This window comes from Eschrichtius robustus, chromosome 1 (genome assembly GCF_028021215.1).
Source record: "Eschrichtius robustus isolate mEscRob2 chromosome 1, mEscRob2.pri, whole genome shotgun sequence".
NCBI classification, from domain to species: domain Eukaryota; kingdom Metazoa; phylum Chordata; class Mammalia; order Artiodactyla; family Eschrichtiidae; genus Eschrichtius; species Eschrichtius robustus.
In genome coordinates this window covers 145,104,001-145,119,506 of record NC_090824.1, presented here as the reverse complement: position 1 = coordinate 145,119,506, position 15,506 = coordinate 145,104,001, and the positions used below count along the sequence as shown (strand labels likewise).

The 15,506-nt window shown below is 55.1% G+C and overlaps 6 non-coding genes across 6 annotated transcripts; all 6 read right to left on the bottom strand.

The window, feature by feature from the left end:
- Positions 1-790: 790 nt before the first annotated feature.
- Positions 791-882, bottom strand: LOC137753648 (small nucleolar RNA SNORD116). Its single transcript, XR_011071534.1, has one exon. It is a non-coding gene; the product is annotated as a small nucleolar RNA SNORD116 (small nucleolar RNA).
- A 2,408-nt stretch (positions 883-3,290) lies between these two features.
- LOC137777872 (small nucleolar RNA SNORD116) lies at positions 3,291-3,382 on the bottom strand. The gene has a single exon (XR_011076660.1). It is a non-coding gene; the product is annotated as a small nucleolar RNA SNORD116 (small nucleolar RNA).
- Positions 3,383-6,309: 2,927 nt separating this feature from the next.
- Positions 6,310-6,401, bottom strand: LOC137753962 (small nucleolar RNA SNORD116). Its single transcript, XR_011071649.1, has one exon. It is a non-coding gene; the product is annotated as a small nucleolar RNA SNORD116 (small nucleolar RNA).
- Positions 6,402-8,808: 2,407 nt separating this feature from the next.
- LOC137777866 (small nucleolar RNA SNORD116) lies at positions 8,809-8,900 on the bottom strand. The gene has a single exon (XR_011076657.1). It is a non-coding gene; the product is annotated as a small nucleolar RNA SNORD116 (small nucleolar RNA).
- A 2,927-nt stretch (positions 8,901-11,827) lies between these two features.
- Positions 11,828-11,919, bottom strand: LOC137753957 (small nucleolar RNA SNORD116). The gene has a single exon (XR_011071648.1). It is a non-coding gene; the product is annotated as a small nucleolar RNA SNORD116 (small nucleolar RNA).
- A 2,408-nt stretch (positions 11,920-14,327) lies between these two features.
- On the bottom strand, positions 14,328-14,419 carry LOC137777859 (small nucleolar RNA SNORD116). Its single transcript, XR_011076656.1, has one exon. It is a non-coding gene; the product is annotated as a small nucleolar RNA SNORD116 (small nucleolar RNA).
- Between the last annotated feature and the right edge of the window lie 1,087 nt (positions 14,420-15,506).

The window sequence follows — 15,506 nt, the reverse complement described above, 5'->3', positions numbered from 1 at the left end:
TCCCGTATTCTTCCCCTACACGTGCCTCCAGATGCTCCTGAGGGAATCCCAAATGTGTTCCGGGAACCCCATGGCCACCGTCGATCTATCCACCCACCAGTAAACCTGTGGGCTTAGCCAGCCATCTCACGTCTCTCTTTCACTCGCCTTACCTTAGTCTCTCTCCACCGGGATCCCAACGTGTCACGGCAAGATGCCAGAGCCACCCCTCACCAAGGAAGCTTGCCGTGACCAAGCTTGACTAAGGCATTTTCCAGCCCCTTCCCACAGCACACACAAGCAGGACACAACCCGAGGAGGAGCCATCAGATTGCCTAAACTCCCAGGAACAGTGGCCCATTTGATTTCTCCCCTCATCAGAAGAAACCTAAATTGCATATGGTCTCCCAAGCAGAACATGACAAAGAAGCCTGCCCTAGGCCTGGAATCCTGTTTCGACCCTGAGCCTACAGACTTCTGTTTCTTTGAGGCCACAAGGCAATGACCAGCCGGTGGGGGCAGCCTGTAGAACTCAAGCGCAGGTGGCAGAACCAGCAATGGCGCACGCTTCCTCTCCTACCTGCATGCTGAACCGTGGCAGGGGACAGCAGTCCTGGCTAGACCAAGGAACACAGAGACGGCACGGTGTCCCACGCCTTCTCGAAGGATTGGCATCCCAGGCTCCTTTCCCAATTGCTCTTCTCCCCATGCGATGACCACAACCCTCAACTTGAACAACGTGGCTGTGGACACCCACGGCCGCAAATGCAATGTGAACCTCTCCCTACTTTCCTTTTGGGAGCCACGTGCTGGACCTCAGTTCCAACGAGGAGACGGTAGGGATTTCTCCCTCATTTTGTTCAGATTTCCAAGGAAAGCATTTGTGGGAGTCATCATCGATCCAAGCACATGCTCAAACGTTGGACATGCAAAGTTGCAGATTCCACCATGGGACGGCCAGCGAGCTGAATCATATCAGCGTACAGAAGTGGCCAGAGCCGAGCCATGGGTCAGGAAATGCAGCCAGTTCTCAGGGCATCAAAGCTCGTGTTCCCCGAGAAAAAACCAGAAGGTGAGGGTGTAGCCCCGGTGCACACGTTCCCGTCGCCAAACCTTTAGGTTTAGCACAGAAGTGTCACTTACCGCAACAAGGGTTAAAGCAGGATCCTCATGGAATGCACGCCAGGACCCCTCCGAGACTCCTTCGCCTGGCCTCGCCTTGCCACGCCGTCCTCCTTTCAACGGGCATCAGGGATTATACGGATGGCCCCAGGCTGCTGCTGGCATTCTTTCCCTGGCATTCCACCTGGCTCGGGTGAGAGAACACACGCAGGCTTGAGGAGGGTGCACGGGCGCAGCGAGGGAAAGGTCGATACCACCCAGTGATGTGTGTTCTATCTCTCCTCAACATTTCATTTGCTGTCCATCTTGCCTGTGTTTACGCCCCCAAATGTGAAAGCATCGTGGCACATGCGCCTACAGAGCGTGTGGCCATCAGGACAAAGAGCGCCGCCGACCAACAAGACCCTGGCCTCGGGCCCTGAAATTCCTCTCCTGAGCAATCTGCCCTGCATCACAGCAAAACGATGTCTTCCTGATCCCCTGAGACACCCTCAGGACCACTGGGCCCCCTCAGCCTAAGAACAAGTGCCCTCTTTGGCAACAAACACGCCCTTGGCACTTATGATTCCACACAGTGGACACACCCTCAAGGGGAGAGATCTTCCACAAGGGAAGGGCCCTTGGCCGAATATGACGACCTCCATCAAAAGCGGCTCGTAGGGACCCGTGACAAAGGGCACCTGAGGAACGCCTGGACTGATCAAGGGAGACTCACCAGCAGGCATACTTCCTGGTCTCCTGCCAAGCCAGAGGAACTTCCTAGGACCGCAACCAAAGCTAATGGCAAGGGAGCCATTCCAATGCCCAAAGTGGCGGGGCAAACCCTTGCAGCAACTGGTTATCTTATCGTAGCACCTTGCACATTGTCTTTCTTCCCTTCAAGGACAAGACCTTGGAGAAACCATGAGACCCAGGTCCGCCAGAACCAACGTGTCACCCACAGCCGTGCAATGAGGGAACGCCTCCAACATCCTGGACCTTTGAACCGGCATGACTTCTCTGGCTTGAAGCCATGCATGCTGGAGATCACAGGCTCGCAGCACCAGAAGGCGGCAGGACAAAATGACCCCTGCAGCACACTTTCACTCCAGCCCTTAAACCTGTAGCATTTCCTTGGCAGCCAACTCGCTTCTTTCTGCATGGTTGGGCCCAAAGACCTCCGGGGAGAGCTCCAAACCTCAGGGAATGCTATGCCGACTGGGTATAGCAATGACGCTGGGCTGTCCTAAGGAACACCTTAACATCCTCAACATAGGGGCAAGGAGGCCACACAGGGACAAAACATCCCAACGGCTCCAAATCGGGCCCAGTGAGAAGACACCATACTGTGCCGTGAAGGCACCATTCACTGGAACAAGGACCCGCCGTGAAGCACATTGAGAAAGGAGAGGAAAAGGTTGGGATGGTCCATGAATGTGCACCTGTATTCTTTCCCTACACGGGACTCCAAATGCTCCTGAAGATATCCCAAAAGAGTTCCGGGAACCCTATGTCCACCGACCATCTATCCACCCAACAGTAAGCCTGTGGGCTTAGCCAACACTCTCACGTGTATTTCCCGCTCGCCTTGCCTTCCTCTCTCCACCAGGACCCAAACGAATCCACCCCTCACCTAAGTAGCTTGATGTCCCCTGGATTTGCCTAAGGCATTTTCCAACCTCTCCACACACAACACACAAGCAGGACACAACCCAAGGAGGAGCCAACAGCGTCGCCCAAATCCGTGGGACGGTGGCCCATTTGATTTCCCCTGACCATCAGGGCAAACGTAAACTACATCCCACCTCCCAAGCTGAACATGACATAGAAGCCTGGCCTGGCCAGGACTCCTTCTCTGACCCTGAGTGCAGAGACTTCTGTTTCCTTGCGGGAACAAGGCAACGACCTGAGCTCGAGGGTGGCCTGTAGGTCTCGAGGGCAAGCCAGAGGAGTACCAGTGGCTCATGCTTCCTTTCATACCCGCATGCTGACCGCGGCAGGGGATAGCAGTTTTGGCTAGACTCAGGTGCCCAGAGACGTCAAGTTGTCCTTAGCCTTCCCACGTAGATGGACATCCCAGGCTCCTCTCCACATGGCTCTTTCTGCACGACAAGCCCGCCACCCTCAACTTGAACAATGTTGCTGCGCGAGCCCACGGTAGCAAATGCGACATGGACCTCTCCCTAATTTTCCTTTGGGAGCCACGTGCTGGACCTCAGTTAGGATGAGAAGATGGTAGGTATTGCTCATTCATTTTGTTTAGATTTCGAAGGAATGCATTTATGGGAGTCATCACCGATCCACGCAGCTGCTCAAAGGCTGGACGTGCAAAGTCGCGGACTGTCAGCAAGCTCAATCCTCTCAGCAGTAGGGAGCGGCCAGACTCGAGCCACGGGGCAGAAAGTGCACCCAAGTCTCAGGGCATCGGAGCTCGGGTGCCCCAGGAAGCGCCCGGAATGTGACGGTGTAGTCTCGCCGCACAAGCCCCCGTGGCCAAACATCTAGGTTTCTTCAAAGAAGTTCCGTTTACCCCCACAAGGTTTCTACCAGGAACCTTGTCAAGCCAGAGGCGATGCCCTTGGGTCGTACAGAAAGCTATTGGCATTGGAGATATTCCAATGCCCAAACTGGCAGGGCAAACCCTTGCAGCAACTGGGTAACTTGCCCTGGCGCCTTGTATTTTCGCCCCCGGGCCCATCAGTGACATGACTGCGGAGAAACCTGAGACCCATTCATTGGTTCAGAGTGCCAAGCAGTGCATTTATGGGAGTCATCATCAATCCACCTGCTCAAAGGCTGCACGTTCAAAGTTGCAGGCTCCACCGCAGGGCAGCCAACGATCTCAATCATGTCAGCAGTCAGGAGCGGCCAGAGCCGACCCACGGGGCTGCCAATGGAGCTAAGGATCATGGCATCGGATCTCGGGTGCCACTGGAAGAGCCAAGAAGGTGAGGGTGTAGTCTCAGGGCACAAGTCCCCGTGGCCAAACATCTAGGTTTCTGCAAAGAATTTCCACTCACCAGCACAAGGTTCCTACGAGGATCCTCAAGTACTTCACGCCAAAATCACTCTGAGACTCTTTTGCCTCGACTTGCCACAACTTGCCACACTGTCCTCACTTCTCCAGGTACCATGGACTATACAGAGGGCTCCATGCTGCTGCAGGTGTTTGTTCCCGGGCACTCCACCACCTGCCTCAGTGTGACAGAACACAGGGATGTTTGAGAAAAGTGAACGGGGGCACAGAGACAAAGGGTGATACCGCCCAGCGATGTGCGCTCTATCTCCCCTCAACATTTCATTTGCAGCCCATCATGTCTGTGTGTCCACAGCCAAACGTGAATGCTTCGTGGCACGGATGCCTTCAGAGTGCACGGGCATCAACACAAAGAGCACGGCCGTCCATCAAACCCCTGGTATGGGCCTTGAACTTCCCCGCCTGAGCCGCCTCCCCACCGACACAGCATAGGGATGTCACCCTCAACCGCTGAGACAGCCTCAGGGGAAATGGGATTACTCAGCGTAAGAGCCACTGCCCTCTGGGGAACCAAACCACTCCTGGCGCATACGCTTCCACGCAGTGGACTCTCCCTCAAGGGGAAATGTGGTCCCTGAGATCTTCCACAAGGGAACGGCCCTTGGCCAAATGGGACGACCTCCCACAAAAGCAGATTGTAGGGACCGGTGACAAAACACACCAGAGGAACTCCTGGACTGAACAATGGAGATTCACCTGTAGCCATACTTCCTGGCCTGCTGCCAAGACTGGCAACCTACCCTTGGCCCACACACAAAGCTAATGGCATGGGAACCATTCCGATGCTCAATGCGGCGGGGAAACCCTTGCAGCAATGGTGTAACTTGCAGTGGTGTCTGGTACTTTCACACTCTGGGACCATCAGTGACGTGACATTGGGGAAACCGTGAGGCCCAGGTACTCTGCAAGCAACTTGTTACCCACAGCCATGCAACGAGAGAACCCAGACAACAGCCTAGACACTTGAACCGGTATGACTTGTCTGGCCTGTGGCCAGGCTCGCCGGATACCACAGTCTCGACGCACCAGCGGGTGGCAGGAAAAATGACACCCACGCCACACATCCTCTCCTGCCCTTAACACTGTAGCCTTTCCTTGGCAGCCGACTCCCTTGTTTCTGCATGGTTGCGCCCAATGACCTCCTGGTAGAGCTCCAATCCTCAGGGAACGCTATGTGGGCCGGGTAGAGAAATGATGCTTGGCTGTCCTCAGGAACACCTTCACGTCTTCAACACAGGGGGAACGTGGCCAGACAGGGACAAAACACCCCAAGGCCTCCAAATCGGCCCCCATGAGAAGACACCATACTGTGCCATGAAGGCAACCTTTCGCTGGACAAGGACCCGCCATGAAGCAAATCGGCCAAGGAGAGGAAAGAGGCGGGACAGTCCACAAATGTGCTCCCGTATTCTCTCCCTACACGTGCCTCCAGATGCTCCTGAGGGAATCCCAAATGTGTTCCGGGAACCCCATGGCCACCGTCGATCTATCCACCCACCAGTAAACCTGTGGGCTTAGCCAGCCATCTCACGTCTCTCTTTCACTCGCCTTACCTTAAACTCTCTCCACCGGGATCCCAACGTGTCACGGCAAGATGCCAGAGCCACCCCTCACCAAGGAAGCTTGCCGTGACCAAGCTTGACTAAGGCATTTTCCAGCCCCTTCACACAGCACACACAAGCAGGACACAACCCACGGAGGAGCCATCAGATTGCCTAAACTCCCAGGAACAGTGGCCCATTTGATTTCTCCCCTCATCAGGAGAAACCTAAATTGCATATGGTCTCCCAAGCAGAACATGACAAAGAAGCCTGCCCTAGGCCTGGAATCCTGTTCTGACCCTGAGCCTACAGACTTCTGTTTCTTTGAGGCCACAAGGCAATGACCAGCCGGTGGGGGCAGCCTGTAGAACTCAAGCGCAGGTGGCAGAACCAGCAATGGCGCACGCTTCCTCTCCTACCTGCATGCTGAACCGTGGCAGGGGACAGCAGTCCTGGCTAGAACAAGGAACCCAGAGACGGCACGCTGTCCCACGCCTTCCCGCCTGGATTGGCATCCCAGGCTCCTTTCCCAATGGCTCTTCTCCCCATGAGATGACCACAACCCTCAACTTGAACAACGTGGCTGTGGACACCCACGGATGCAAATGCAATGTGAACCTCTCCCTACTTTCCTTTTGGGAGCCACGTGCTGGACCTCAGTTCCAACGAGGAGACGGTAGGGATTTCTCACTCATTTTGTTCAGATTTCCAAGGAATGCACTTGTGGGAGTCATCATCGATCGAAGCACATGCTCAAACGTTGGACATGCAAAGTTGCAGATTCCACCATGGGACGGCCAGCGAGCTGAATCATATCAGCGTACAGAAGTGGCCAGAACCGAGCCATGGGTCAGGAAATGCAGCCAGTTCTCAGGGCATCTAAGCTCGTGTTCCCCGAGAAAAGACCAGAAGGTGAGGGTGTAGCCCCGGTGCACACGTTCCCGTCGCCAAACCTTTGGGTTTAGCACAGAAGTGTCGCTTACCGCAACAAGGGTTAAAGCAGGATCCTCATGGAATGCATGCAAGGACCCCTCCGAGACTCCTTCGCCTGGCCTGGCCTTGCCACGCCGTCCTCCTTTCAACGGGTATAGGGATTATACGGATGGCCCCAGGCTGCTGCTGGCATTCTTTCCCTGGCATTCCACCTGGCTCGGGTGAGAGAACACACGCAGGCTTGAGGAGGGTCCACGGGCGCAGCGAGGGAAAGGTCGATACCACCCAGTGATGTGTGTTCTATCTCTCCTCAACATTTCATTTGCTGTCCATCTTGCCTGTGTGTACGCACCCAAACGTGAAAGCATCGTGGCACATGCGCCTACAGAGCGTGCGGCCATCAGGACAAAGAGTGCCGCCGACCAACAAGACCCTGGTCTCGGGCCCTGAAATTCCTCTCCTGAGCAATCTGCCCTGCATCACAGCAAAACGATGTCTTCCTGATCCCCTGAGACACCCTCAGGACAACTGGGCCCCCTCAGCCTAAGAACAAGTGCCCTCTTTGGCAACAAACACGCCCTTGGCACTTATGATTCCACACAGTGGACACACCCTCAAGGGGAGAGATCTTCCACAAGGGAAGGGCCCTTGGCCGAATATGACGACCTCCATCAAAAGCGGCTCGTAGGGACCCGTGACAAAGGGCACCTGAGGAACGCCTGGACTGATCAAGGGAGACTCACCAGCAGGCATACTTCCTGGTCTCCTGCCAAGCCAGAGGAACTTCCTAGGACCGCAACCAAAGCTAATGGCAAGGGAGCCATTCCAATGCCCAAAGTGGCGGGGCAAACCCTTGCAGCAACTGGGTATCTTATCGTAGCACCTTGCACATTGTCTTTCTTCCCTTCAAGGACAAGACCTTGGAGAAACCATGAGACCCAGGTCCTCCAGAACCAACGTGTCACCCACAGCCGTGCAATGAGGGAACGCCTCCAACATCCTGGACTCTTGAACCGGCATGACTTCTCTGGCTTGAAGCCATGCATGCTGGAGATCACAGGCTCGCAGCACCAGAAGGCGGCAGGACAAAATGACCCCTGCAGCACACTTTCACTCCAGCCCTTAAACCTGTAGCATTTCCTTGGCAGCCAACTCGCTTCTTTCTGCATGGTTGGGCCCAAAGACCTCCGGGGAGAGCTCCAAACCTCAGGGAATGCTATGCCGACTGGGTATAGCAATGACGCTGGGCTGTCCTAAGGAACACCTTAACATCCTCAACATAGGGGCAAGGAGGCCACACAGGGACAAAACATCCCAACGGCTCCAAATCGGGCCCAGTGAGAAGACACCATACTGTGCCGTGAAGGCACCATTCACTGGAACAAGGACCCGCCGTGAAGCACATTGAGAAAGGAGAGGAAAAGGTTGGGATGGTCTATGAATGTGCACCTGTATTCCTTCCCTACACGGGACTCCAAATGCTCCTGAAGATATCCCAAAAGAGTTCCGGGAACCCTATGTCCACCGACCATCTATCCACCCAACAGTAAGCCTGTGGGCTTAGCCAACACTCTCACGTGTATTTCCCGCTCGCCTTGCCTTCCTCTCTCCACCAGGACCCAAACGAATCCACCCCTCACCTAAGTAGCTTGATGTCCCCTGGATTTGCCTAAGGCATTTTCCAACCTCTCCACACACAACACACAAGCAGGACACAACCCAAGGAGGAGCCAACAGCGTCACCCAAATCCGTGGGACGGTGGCCCATTTGATTTCCCCTGACCATCAGGGCAAACGTAAACTACATCCCACCTCCCAATCTGAACATGACATAGAAGCCTGGCCTGGCCAGGACTCCTTCTCTGACCCTGAGTGCAGAGACTTCTGTTTCCTTGCGGGAACAAGGCAACGACCTGAGCTCGAGGGTGGCCTGTAGGTCTCGAGGGCAAGCCAGAGGAGTACCAGTGGCTCATGCTTCCTTTCATACCCGCATGCTGACCGCGGCAGGGGATAGCAGTTTTGGCTAGACTCAGGTGCCCAGAGACGTCAAGTTGTCCTTAGCCTTCCCACGTAGATGGACATCCCAGGCTCCTCTCCACATGGCTCTTTCTGCACGACAAGCCCGCCACCCTCAACTTGAACAATGTTGCTGCGCGAGCCCACGGTAGCAAATGCGACATGGACCTCTCCCTAATTTTCCTTTGGGAGCCACGTGCTGGACCTCAGTTAGGATGAGAAGATGGTAGGTATTGCTCATTCATTTTGTTTAGATTTCGAAGGAATGCATTTATGGGAGTCATCACCGATCCACGCAGCTGCTCAAAGGCTGGACGTGCAAAGTCGCGGACTGTCAGCAAGCTCAATCCTCTCAGCAGTAGGGAGCGGCCAGACTCGAGCCACGGGGCAGAAAGTGCACCCAAGTCTCAGGGCATCGGAGCTCGGGTGCCCCAGGAAGCGCCCGGAATGTGACGGTGTAGTCTCGCCGCACAAGCCCCCGTGGCCAAACATCTAGGTTTCTTCAAAGAAGTTCCGTTTACCCCCACAAGGTTTCTACCAGGAACCTTGTCAAGCCAGAGGCGATGCCCTTGGGTCGTACAGAAAGCTATTGGCATTGGAGATATTCCAATGCCCAAACTGGCAGGGCAAACCCTTGCAGCAACTGGGTAACTTGCCCTGGCGCCTTGTATTTTCGCCCCCGGGCCCGTCAGTGACATGACTGCGGAGAAACCTGAGACCCATTCATTGGTTCAGAGTGCCAAGCAGTGCATTTATGGGAGTCATCATCAATCCACCTGCTCAAAGGCTGCACGTTCAAAGTTGCAGGCTCCACCGCAGGGCAGCCAACGATCTCAATCATGTCAGCAGTCAGGAGCGGCCAGAGCCGACCCACGGGGCTGCCAATGGAGCTAAGGATCATGGCATCGGATCTCGGGTGCCACTGGAAGAGCCAAGAAGGTGAGGGTGTAGTCTCAGGGCACAAGTCCCCGTGGCCAAACATCTAGGTTTCTGCAAAGAATTTCCACTCACCAGCACAAGGTTCCTACGAGGATCCTCAAGTACTTCACGCCAAAATCACTCTGAGACTCTTTTGCCTCGACTTGCCTCAACTTGCCACACTGTCCTCACTTCTCCAGGTACCATGGACTATACAGAGGGCTCCATGCTGCTGCAGGTGTTTGTTCCCGGGCACTCCACCACCTGCCTCAGTGTGACAGAACACAGGGATGTTTGAGAAAAGTGAACGGGGGCACAGAGACAAAGGGTGATACCGCCCAGCGATGTGCGCTCTATCTCCCCTCAACATTTCATTTGCAGCCCATCATGTCTGTGTGTCCACAGCCAAACGTGAATGCTTCGTGGCACGGATGCCTTCAGAGTGCACGGGCATCAACACAAAGAGCACGGCCGTCCATCAAACCCCTGGTATGGGCCTTGAACTTCCCCGCCTGAGCCGCCTCCCCACCGACACAGCATAGGGATGTCACCCTCAACCGCTGAGACAGCCTCAGGGGAAATGGGATTACTCAGCGTAAGAGCCACTGCCCTCTGGGGAACCAAACCACTCCTGGCGCATACGCTTCCACGCAGTGGACTCTCCCTCAAGGGGAAATGTGGTCCCTGAGATCTTCCACAAGGGAACGGCCCTTGGCCAAATGGGACGACCTCCCACAAAAGCAGATTGTAGGGACCGGTGACAAAACACACCAGAGGAACTCCTGGACTGAACAATGGAGATTCACCTGTAGCCATACTTCCTGGCCTGCTGCCAAGACTGGCAACCTACCCTTGGCCCACACACAAAGCTAATGGCATGGGAACCATTCCGATGCTCAATGCGGCGGGGAAACCCTTGCAGCAATGGTGTAACTTGCAGTGGTGTCTGGTACTTTCACACTCTGGGACCATCAGTGACGTGACATTGGGGAAACCGTGAGGCCCAGGTACTCTGCAAGCAACTTGTTACCCACAGCCATGCAACGAGAGAACCCAGACAACAGCCTAGACACTTGAACCGGTATGACTTGTCTGGCCTGTGGCCAGGCTCGCCGGATACCACAGTCTCGACGCACCAGCGGGTGGCAGGAAAAATGACACCCACGCCACACATCCTCTCCTGCCCTTAACACTGTAGCCTTTCCTTGGCAGCCGACTCCCTTGTTTCTGCATGGTTGCGCCCAATGACCTCCTGGTAGAGCTCCAATCCTCAGGGAACGCTATGTGGGCCGGGTAGAGAAATGATGCTTGGCTGTCCTCAGGAACACCTTCACGTCTTCAACACAGGGGGAACGTGGCCAGACAGGGACAAAACACCCCAAGGCCTCCAAATCGGCCCCCATGAGAAGACACCATACTGTGCCATGAAGGCAACCTTTCGCTGGACAAGGACCCGCCATGAAGCAAATCGGCCAAGGAGAGGAAAGAGGCGGGACAGTCCACAAATGTGCTCCCGTATTCTCTCCCTACACGTGCCTCCAGATGCTCCTGAGGGAATCCCAAATGTGTTCCGGGAACCCCATGGCCACCGTCGATCTATCCACCCACCAGTAAACCTGTGGGCTTAGCCAGCCATCTCACGTCTCTCTTTCACTCGCCTTACCTTAAACTCTCTCCACCGGGATCCCAACGTGTCACGGCAAGATGCCAGAGCCACCCCTCACCAAGGAAGCTTGCCGTGACCAAGCTTGACTAAGGCATTTTCCAGCCCCTTCACACAGCACACACAAGCAGGACACAACCCGCGGAGGAGCCATCAGATTGCCTAAACTCCCAGGAACAGTGGCCCATTTGATTTCTCCCCTCATCAGGAGAAACCTAAATTGCATATGGTCTCCCAAGCAGAACATGACAAAGAAGCCTGCCCTAGGCCTGGAATCCTGTTCTGACCCTGAGCCTACAGACTTCTGTTTCTTTGAGGCCACAAGGCAATGACCAGCCGGTGGGGGCAGCCTGTAGAACTCAAGCGCAGGTGGCAGAACCAGCAATGGCGCACGCTTCCTCTCCTACCTGCATGCTGAACCGTGGCAGGGGACAGCAGTCCTGGCTAGAACAAGGAACCCAGAGACGGCACGCTGTCCCACGCCTTCCCGCCTGGATTGGCATCCCAGGCTCCTTTCCCAATGGCTCTTCTCCCCATGAGATGACCACAACCCTCAACTTGAACAACGTGGCTGTGGACACCCACGGCCGCAAATGCAATGTGAACCTCTCCCTACTTTCCTTTTGGGAGCCACGTGCTGGACCTCAGTTCCAACGAGGAGACGGTAGGGATTTCTCACTCATTTTGTTCAGATTTCCAAGGAATGCACTTGTGGGAGTCATCATCGATCGAAGCACATGCTCAAACGTTGGACATGCAAAGTTGCAGATTCCACTATGGGATGGCCAGCGAGCTGAATCATATCAGCGTACAGAAGTGGCCAGAGCCGAGCCATGGGTCAGGAAATGCAGCCAGTTCTCAGGGCATCTAAGCTCGTGTTCCCCGAGAAAAGACCAGAAGGTGAGGGTGTAGCCCCGGTGCACACGTTCCCGTCGCAAAAACTTTAGGTTTAGCAAATAAGTGTCGCTTACCGCAACAAGGGTTAAAGCAGGATCCTCATGGAATGCACGCCAGGACCCCTCCGAGACTCCTTCGCCTGGCCTGGCCTTGCCACGCCGTCCTCCTTTCAACGGGTATCAGGGATTATACGGATGGCCCCAGGCTGCTGCTGGCATTCTTTCCCTGGCATTCCACCTGGCTCGGGTGAGAGAACACACGCAGGCTTGAGGAGGGTCCACGGGCGCAGCGAGGGAAAGGTCGATACCACCCAGGGATGTGTGTTCTATCTCTCCTCAACATTTCATTTGCTGTCCATCTTGCCTGTGTGTACGCACCCAAACGTGAAAGCATCGTGGCACATGCGCCTACAGAGCGTGCGGCCATCAGGACAAAGAGCGCCGCCGACCAACAAGACCCTGGCCTCGGGCCCTGAAATTCCTCTCCTGAGCAATCTGCCCTGCATCACAGCAAAACGATGTCTTCCTGATCCCCTGAGACACCCTCAGGACCACTGGGCCCCCTCAGCCTAAGAACAAGTGCCCTCTTTGGCAACAAACACGCCCTTGGCACTTATGATTCCACACAGTGGACACACCCTCAAGGGGAGAGATCTTCCACAAGGGAAGGGCCCTTGGCCGAATATGACGACCTCCATCAAAAGCGGCTCGTAGGGACCCGTGACAAAGGGCACCTGAGGAACGCCTGGACTGATCAAGGGAGACTCACCAGCAGGCATACTTCCTGGTCTCCTGCCAAGCCAGAGGAACTTCCTAGGACCGCCACCAAAGCTAATGGCAAGGGAGCCATTCCAATGCCCAAAGTGGCGGGGCAAACCCTTGCAGCAACTGGGTATCTTATCGTAGCACCTTGCACATTGTCTTTCTTCCCTTCAAGGACAAGACCTTGGAGAAACCATGAGACCCAGGTCCTCCAGAACCAACGTGTCACCCACAACCGTGCAATGAGGGAACGCCTCCAACATCCTGGACCCTTGAACCGGCATGACTTCTCTGGCTTGAAGCCATGCATGCTGGAGATCACAGGCTCGCAGCACCAGAAGGCGGCAGGACAAAATGACCCCTGCAGCACACTTTCACTCCAGCCCTTAAACCTGTAGCATTTCCTTGGCAGCCAACTCGCTTCTTTCTGCATGGTTGGGCCCAAAGACCTCCGGGGAGAGCTCCAAACCTCAGGGAATGCTATGCCGACTGGATATAGCAATGACGCTGGGCTGTCCTAAGGAACACCTTAACATCCTAAACATAGGGGCAAGGAGGCCACACAGGGACAAAACATCCCAACGGCTCCAAATCGGGCCCAGTGAGAAGACACCATACTGTGCCGTGAAGGCACCATTCACTGGAACAAGGACCCGCCGTGAAGCACATTGAGAAAGGAGAGGAAAAGGTTGGGATGGTCCATGAATGTGCACCTGTATTCCTTCCCTACACGGGACTCCAAATGCTCCTGAAGATATCCCAAAAGAGTTCCGGGAACCCTATGTCCACCGACCATCTATCCACCCAACAGTAAGCCTGTGGGCTTAGCCAACACTCTCACGTGTATTTCCCGCTCGCCTTGCCTTCCTCTCTCCACCAGGACCCAAACGAATCCACCCCTCACCTAAGTAGCTTGATGTCCCCTGGATTTGCCTAAGGCATTTTCCAACCTCTCCACACACAACACACAAGCAGGACACAACCCAAGGAGGAGCCAACAGCGTCGCCCAAATCCGTGGGACGGTGGCCCATTTGATTTCCCCTGACCATCAGGGCAAACGTAAACTACATCCCACCTCCCAAGCTGAACATGACATAGAAGCCTGGCCTGGCCAGGACTCCTTCTCTGACCCTGAGTGCAGAGACTTCTGTTTCCTTGCGGGAACAAGGCAACGACCTGAGCTCGAGGGTGGCCTGTAGGTCTCGAGGGCAAGCCAGAGGAGTACCAGTGGCTCATGCTTCCTTTCATACCCGCATGCTGACCGCGGCAGGGGATAGCAGTTTTGGCTAGACTCAGGTGCCCAGAGACGTCAAGTTGTCCTTAGCCTTCCCACGTAGATGGACATCCCAGGCTCCTCTCCACATGGCTCTTTCTGCACGACAAGCCCGCCACCCTCAACTTGAACAATGTTGCTGCGCGAGCCCACGGTAGCAAATGCGACATGGACCTCTCCCTAATTTTCCTTTGGGAGCCACGTGCTGGACCTCAGTTAGGATGAGAAGATGGTAGGTATTGCTCATTCATTTTGTTTAGATTTCGAAGGAATGCATTTATGGGAGTCATCACCGATCCACGCAGCTGCTCAAAGGCTGGACGTGCAAAGTCGCGGACTGTCAGCAAGCTCAATCCTCTCAGCAGTAGGGAGCGGCCAGACTCGAGCCACGGGGCAGAAAGTGCACCCAAGTCTCTGGGCATCGGAGCTCGGGTGCCCCAGGAAGCGCCCGGAATGTGACGGTGTAGTCTCGCCGCACAAGCCCCCGTGGCCAAACATCTAGGTTTCTTCAAAGAAGTTCCGTTTACCCCCACAAGGTTTCTACCAGGAACCTTGTCAAGCCAGAGGCGATGCCCTTGGGTCGTACAGAAAGCTATTGGCATTGGAGATATTCCAATGCCCAAACTGGCAGGGCAAACCCTTGCAGCAACTGGGTAACTTGCCCTGGCGCCTTGTATTTTCGCCCCCGGGCCCGTCAGTGACATGACTGTGGAGAAACCTGAGACCCATTCATTGGTTCAGAGTGCCAAGCAGTGCATTTATGGGAGTCATCATCAATCCACCTGCTCAAAGGCTGCACGTTCAAAGTTGCAGGCTCCACCGCAGGGCAGCCAACGATCTCAATCATGTCAGCAGTCAGGAGCGGCCAGAGCCGACCCACGGGGCTGCCAATGGAGCTAAGGATCATGGCATCGGATCTCGGGTGCCACTGGAAGAGCCAAGAAGGTGAGGGTGTAGTCTCAGGGCACAAGTCCCCGTGGCCAAACATCTAGGTTTCTGCAAAGAATTTCCACTCACCAGCACAAAGTTCCTACGAGGATCCTCAAGTACTTCACGCCAAAATCACTCTGAGACTCTTTTGCCTCGACTTGCCTCAACTTGCCACACTGTCCTCACTTCTCCAGGTACCATGGACTATACAGAGGGCTCCATGCTGCTGCAGGTGTTTGTTCCCGGGCACTCCACCACCTGCCTCAGTGTGACAGAACACAGGGATGTTTGAGAAAAGTGAACGGGGGCACAGAGGCAAAGGGTGATACCGCCCAGCGATGTGCGCTCTATCTCCCCTCAACATTTCATTTGCAGCCCATCATGTCTGTGTGTCCACAGCCAAACGTGAATGCTTCGTGGCACGGATGCCTTCAGAGTGCACGGGCATCAACACAA